This window comes from Micromys minutus (assembly GCF_963924665.1).
Source record: "Micromys minutus genome assembly, chromosome: 17".
NCBI classification, from domain to species: domain Eukaryota; kingdom Metazoa; phylum Chordata; class Mammalia; order Rodentia; family Muridae; genus Micromys; species Micromys minutus.
The window spans coordinates 43,781,346-43,788,026 of record NC_137952.1 but is presented as its reverse complement, the minus strand read 5'-3'; positions in this window follow the sequence as shown (position 1 = coordinate 43,788,026).

Below are 6,681 nucleotides of genomic sequence, written 5' to 3'. Positions count from 1 at the left end.
TTTCAACAAATGTGTGGAGACTCTGACTATTTCTGAAGAAAAACAAAATTTGATCTATACATCCCTCCTTGGACAAAAGTCTGTTCAAAATGAATCAAATGGCTTAATATAAAATCTGAAACCAAAATAAAATAAAATCTGAAACAGTAAAACTGTCAAAGAAAAACATAAACACTCCAGGATATTACACAGGAAACAAACTTGACAGTTGATACATGGGACCAAATGAAATTTAAAAGCTTCTAAATGAAATTAAAAAACTTCTACACAGCAAAAGCAATAACTGATAGGACGAATGGGCTCATTAATAGGAGAAACACCTTTTTCAGAAATAATTCATATAAAATTAGTTTATAGAATTTACAGAAGACTGCAAATGTTAAATACATAAATATCTGAAATTGCCAGTTAAATGGGCAATGATCAGACCTGACAGTTCTCGAATGAAAAAACACAATTCTGTCCATTTATGTGTACATTCTGTAATTTCATTTTCCTTAGCAGCTGAATAGAATTCTACCATGCATTCTCCCACGTTTTCAGTGGTACCTGTACTACATATGTTAGAAAACATTTAATTAGATCATACAGTTATATGTATTCAGTAATGGTAATTCTAGCATAAGATGGGAATTTGAGAGGAGAATTTGGGGAGATAACACTAGAAGAAATAGAGTGTTGATATGATAAAAATGCATTGCACTCAGGTATGAAATTCTCAAAACTACAAAATTTTTCATTTTTAAAAATTATTTATTCTTCCCTCATACAATACATCCCAACTGCAGCTTCTACTTTCTTCACTCCTCCTAGTTTCCCTCCCCCACAACACTAATCTTCTCTAATCTCAGACCTACCTCTTCTCCAGACCCCCAACCCCAGAAAAGAGTAAACCCCTAGGGTGGCAGCTGAACACAGCACAAGATAAAATGAGACCAGGCACCTGCCATCACCTTAGAGCTGGACAAGGCAACCCAGTAGAAGTAAAAGGGTCAGTCTCAAAATCAGGCAAAAGAGTCAGAGACATACCCACACCCATTTTCAAGTGTCTCCTCAAAACAGGACACTAACAGCCATAAGATCTCTGACTAGGACCCAACACAGACCCATGCAGTCTCTATGAGCCCTGATTAGTTGATTCTTAACTCTGTACCACAATGAATACCACACGGCATGTCCAATAAATATTTCTAAGACATTTTATATTTGTGTATGAGAGCTTTGACTCATATATGTATATTCATCATGTGTGTGCCTTGCTTCTTCAGAGCTACGAGGAGCTATTAAATTCCCCAGAGCTGGGTTTACACATAACTGTAAACCTGTGTGTGTGTGTGTGTGTGTGTGTGTGTGTGTGTGTGCTGAGACTGAACTCAAATCTAAAACAAAATCTGAGAGTTCCTGACAACATAAACAATTGACCAAGTAAGTAAAGCAAGAAAACCAGACAACTCTTTCCAGAAAAATTCAATTTATTTATGTAACTTTTCTGTCTTTAGAGAAAAACATAACTTTCAGTCCTTTAGTGACAGTGTTGAATAAGGGCTTGGGAGTACCTTCCCCAGAGTACTAGAACTGGGAAGGAGAAATAAACAGACTATTTCTGGTAGTCAAACACTACCTTAGGTGGGTCAGCAGAGTTAACATCAGCAGTGACATGTGATGTTGAAAGCACATACTTTTGATATGATGTAATGAGAAAATGACATTTTTATCTCCGTTCTTTTTCCCTATCCCATGATCTCAGTCTAGTAATGATAAATGCTCGTGCAAACGCTACCCCACAAGTACTTCTCAAAATTTACAAGGTGAGCAAAGATTAGGAAGATGTGAAAAATTCTCACAACCCAAGAGACCCACATAAGCCTCAGTGAACAAAAGTAAAACACCATTTAAGATGACAGAGAGCTAACCAAAGTAGAAATTTACTTAATAGTACTATATCACTTTTGTTTTATTACTTGGATCAAAAGTATAACACTCAAGATATTCAAAATAAGAGAATCTGAATATGGTGTTCATCAGAACTATATTTGCATAATTGTAAATTTTCTGTAAACTTAAAATATAAAACATTTATAATTTTATTTATATATAATTTTGTTATATATAAAACATTATGTTTAATATATACAATTTTATCATATATTATATTATAGAAATTAATTTATATTATGTAATATAATTCTATAATATACAACATATTATATATTATAGAAAATAATATAATGTTATATACTTAATAATTTTATTAAAATATTAATACATATTTTATAAATATAAAATAAAATTTCAAAGTTTTTTAAGTCATATTTTGGGGAAAATGAAGGAAACTTTGGGACATCTTGATAATCATTAAGTGTAGAACACATATTGTTATCTTGCAGTAGATGCTTCTGTCTTACATGGTATCGTCCCCTGCCTTCCAAACTAATGATATATGGTAACAGCAGAAACAATGTATATGGTTATTCTTAGCAAATGCTTTTAGCTCTATTTTTTCCAGTTATGTAAATCTATTTTAAAAAATAATTTATTTTAGTTTATTAATAACATCAAGGATAAATGTAGATTTTTAAAAATACTAGATTTTATAGATATATCAACTGGGATTAGGTACCACAAAATTACTTGTTCTCTACATTTTGATTAGTTGTGGGTTTCTGTTCAGAGAAAGAGTTTCCTTGATAAGGAGTGGGTTTATACTTTCTGTGGCTATAAGAAGAAAGTATTTAAAATGCAGTTAGTTACGTCAAAGTAATACATTATTCTCCAAAATTCATGACCTTACTAGGTCCTACTAACTGGCCAGGTTTCCAATACCACATTTGATTTCCCTCGTGTTAAGCATGCCTTTTAAGTAAATTAGAGAGCTGTTGGTTTCTAGCAAGGACTGAGTGTGACGTTCTACCCTTAGGGATATTGTGCCATGCAGTGTTGTTTTAGCTCATAAAAATCATAGATGGGTAGAACCGTTGGAAGCTTCCTTCTTTTAGAAGTTTGCAAGGTATTTTTTAGTAACATAAAAACTAGTCCACAAGGAGGAGCATGCAGGTCCAAAGCAGATTAAATCCTGTCTTGAGAATTCAAAGTACATGGTGTCTTCTGAGAAAGGGGCTTTTTTTCAATCTCTGAGAAAAAGCAAGGGAAACAAGCAATAAGATTTCTTTGGGGAGGCCTTTGCACAACTCTGAAAAACAACTCAAAAGGAGGACTTCTCATGACTGATGTTGGAGCTTTTGTTAGATAATCTCTGGTTTGGGGGGGAAACAGTTCAGATGGGAAATTTTCATTTCGATGATATATGTACATGTACACATAAACTTATATGCATTATATGGAGTTTTAAGTAGACATATAGTAGGCTGCTTAAAATGTTTTCAGACATCTATGCTATGTTCTCCCTCTTTATGTATTAATCGTCTTCCCTCTCCCTAAAGTGTCCTTTCTTACTTCCTTCTTCAAATGTCATGCACACTGTTCCTCCCCTCTATTGCCCCTTCATGCTTTCTTTTACTTCCCTTGTGTCTGCAGCTAGTCCAGGCATGAGATGTTTATCTTTATGGGTCTGGGTTTCCTCACTCAGTATGATTTTCTAGTTACTGCCATTTACCAGCAAACATCATTATTCTTTTTTTTCTGATAGATGAATAGCATTTCATAGTGAAGACATACCACATTTTGATTATTTTCCAGTTGAAGAACATTCCATCTACTAGCTATTTTGAACAGGGCTAAGCACAAGTATCTGTGGAGTATCATTTCAAGTCTTTTGACCATGTGCCAAGTAGTGATGTCGTTAAATCATATGGGATATTTACTTTTAGCTTTGGGGGAGGGGTTTTGTGTACTGATTTCCAGAGTGCATGGGTTACATTGCAGTACAATAAACAGTGTATGAATTTCCCTTTTCCCCCACAACTCCCTCCCCAGCATTTGTTGTTGATTGTTTTGTTGATCTTTGCTATTTTGATAGAGATAAAATGAAATCTCAAAGTTGTTTAGATTTACATCGTCCTAACTGCTAGGGGAAATTGACTTTTTAGAGACATTTCTTGGACATTTTATTTCTTCTTTTAACAACTCCCTGTTCAGATCTGTTGCCCATTTTATTTAATTTGTAGAGGATTTTCTTTTCTTTTAATTACTTATTTAGTTTGAGGTTTTCATACAGTCTATGGTTTGTCTGAAAACAAAGACTTATTACAACAATCTTAATAAAATACTTCCGTTATTATTCTGGTTAGAAAAGTATTTCCTTAGGTCAACTTTTCTGTCTGGATGTATGTATAATAGTAATATATATAATTAAATAATATTTATTTTAGGTTCACATGGGTGCCTCATATAGGGCTCTACAACTAAGAAAAGATGGTAGAAACAAAAGATAATAATTACTTGTATGAATTACACATTCTAGACTATAAGGACATACAGCCATTAAAAAAGTTAGTTTCAAGATGCATTTGCTACAGAATTCTAATTCATTTTTGTAGGAAGTTTCTCTTATTGTTTTATGTTTTTCTCATAATGTGGATTTGGGGAGAAAGATCAAAGATTATAGAAGTACAGTGTCTTTGCTGCCTTAATACCAAGAGTGCATGGTATCAGTATGACATCATTGATATTTATCTTTATGACCTACCTGAAGTGTTTGTCAAGTATCTACACTGCCAACTTACATTCATAGTTAAGGAATGAGGCACCATATCCCAACCCCTTGTGGGTGGAGTACACATATAAATAATTTGAATTTATTTGGCATGAGAGATTTCTCAATTCTCATCTATTTTTATGATTTATATATGAAATAAATCATCTATTAATATCACCATGGAGCCACAAAATATTTATTTTTATTTTTGGTTACAATATTTTATTGCATTACCTACCATGTTGCTTAAATTGCTCTAGCATTGGCTATTGGGTACTCTTTCAATTAACTCATATCTCATGAGCATATTCTATCTACTGTGGGCTAGTAAAAATAATTTACTGTAATTTAATCCTTTAAAATGGTATTTAATTTCCTGTTCTTAATTTTTTAGAAAAAATCCATGTGATTCTTAATCTTTTCAAGATTATAATTTAATACATAATTTCGTCCCTTCATTTCTTCCTTATAAGTTTTCCCATACACTCTCTCTACTAGTTTTCAAATTCATGGACTTTTATTTAAACATCAATTGTTATTATACGAACACATGCATGTATATATATACATATATATATATATGTATATATTGCTAAATATAACCTGTTCACTTGTATAATGTTATCATATATAGGTAATTTCTATAAATATTTTCAATGTAATTATCTATGTTTTTAAACTTTGGGGTTGATTTATTCAATTACTGTGTAAGAACTTTCTGTTTCTGTGTATGTATATGTACAGTGTGAGCCACTAGTGCCCATGGGGTGCAGAGATGATACTGATTATCCTGGATCTGGAGTCACAGTTAATCACGTGTCACATTGTGGCTGTTGGGAATATATCCTCTCCAAAACCAGCTCTTAACTCCTGAGCCATCTCTTTATCCCATAGTCTATAGGTTCCTTTATTTAAAGTATTAGCACTGAGATCTCTAACTTTAATCCGTTATCTCATCATGTCTTTCAGTTTCATGTTGTCACAGATAAATTGATACGGAAGCAACTTAAGTGAGAAAGGAATTTTTTTCTCGGTCATAGTTTCAGAGTTTATCAATCCATCAAGTCAGGGAATAGCAATGGGAGTTGATTGGTCTATCTCAGCAGCGGTCTAAGGTGGCAGGTCACTACTCGGGGACAGACAAGAAGCAGGTAGGGACTAGAAGTAGGGTCAGGTTATCATCATCAAGACCCACCGTAGTAACAATCTCCATCAGCCATGCTTCTCATAGACACATGGAGCCTTTCTTCTTCTCTGTGACTTCACAGACTAGAAATTTGGCTTTCATCATTTTCCACATATCTAATTGGCCAACAGCCGTGGGTGTGCATAGCTTTTCAGCTGGGACCATATTGATTTCCAAGGGCTGTGCTGAGCTGGCCCTGTTCCTCATTGGCTGCAGCTCTCCAGAGAGTTAGTTGTTCCTGATCTTCGGCTGGTCAGCACAGTAAAGCTGACGCTGGTGGCACTGGCCATAAGTGAGCCATCCTTGAGGGAACTAGAACAGGGGAGCCAATGCTGCCCCGTTCTTGTAGCAGCATTGAGTGAGCTAGCTGGGGCAGCGCTTGCTCCGGTGCTGTGTTGCAGGAGAACTGGCTGGCTGACCCATTCAGGCCTTTGGGTTGGCCCACCCCAATGCCTGACTTCATTTATGAACTTCTCCAGTACGTGAAAGGCTGGTCCTGTAGAATCAAAGCTGCAGGAGCTTCACTGTGTAGAGCAACAGCAGGATACACAAGAGGAGTCCAGGTGAGGGTTCAAAGTCTCTACAGCCAAATGATTCATTGCAATGATCATTAGCAAGTAAGCACACTTGCACAAAAAGGCATACTGTGTAACACACACAGTTACACATTGCAGCTTCCATGGTGAGATTGGTTTTGTTCAGTTTAATTTTGTTTTACTTTGTTTTATTTTGTTCATTTGTTTCTTTCTTCCTTTATTTAGTTTTATTTATTTATTTATATTGTTGTGGGACTGGCTTTAAAAGGGCAGAAACTAGATGTGAGGGGACAGAGAGATGTATG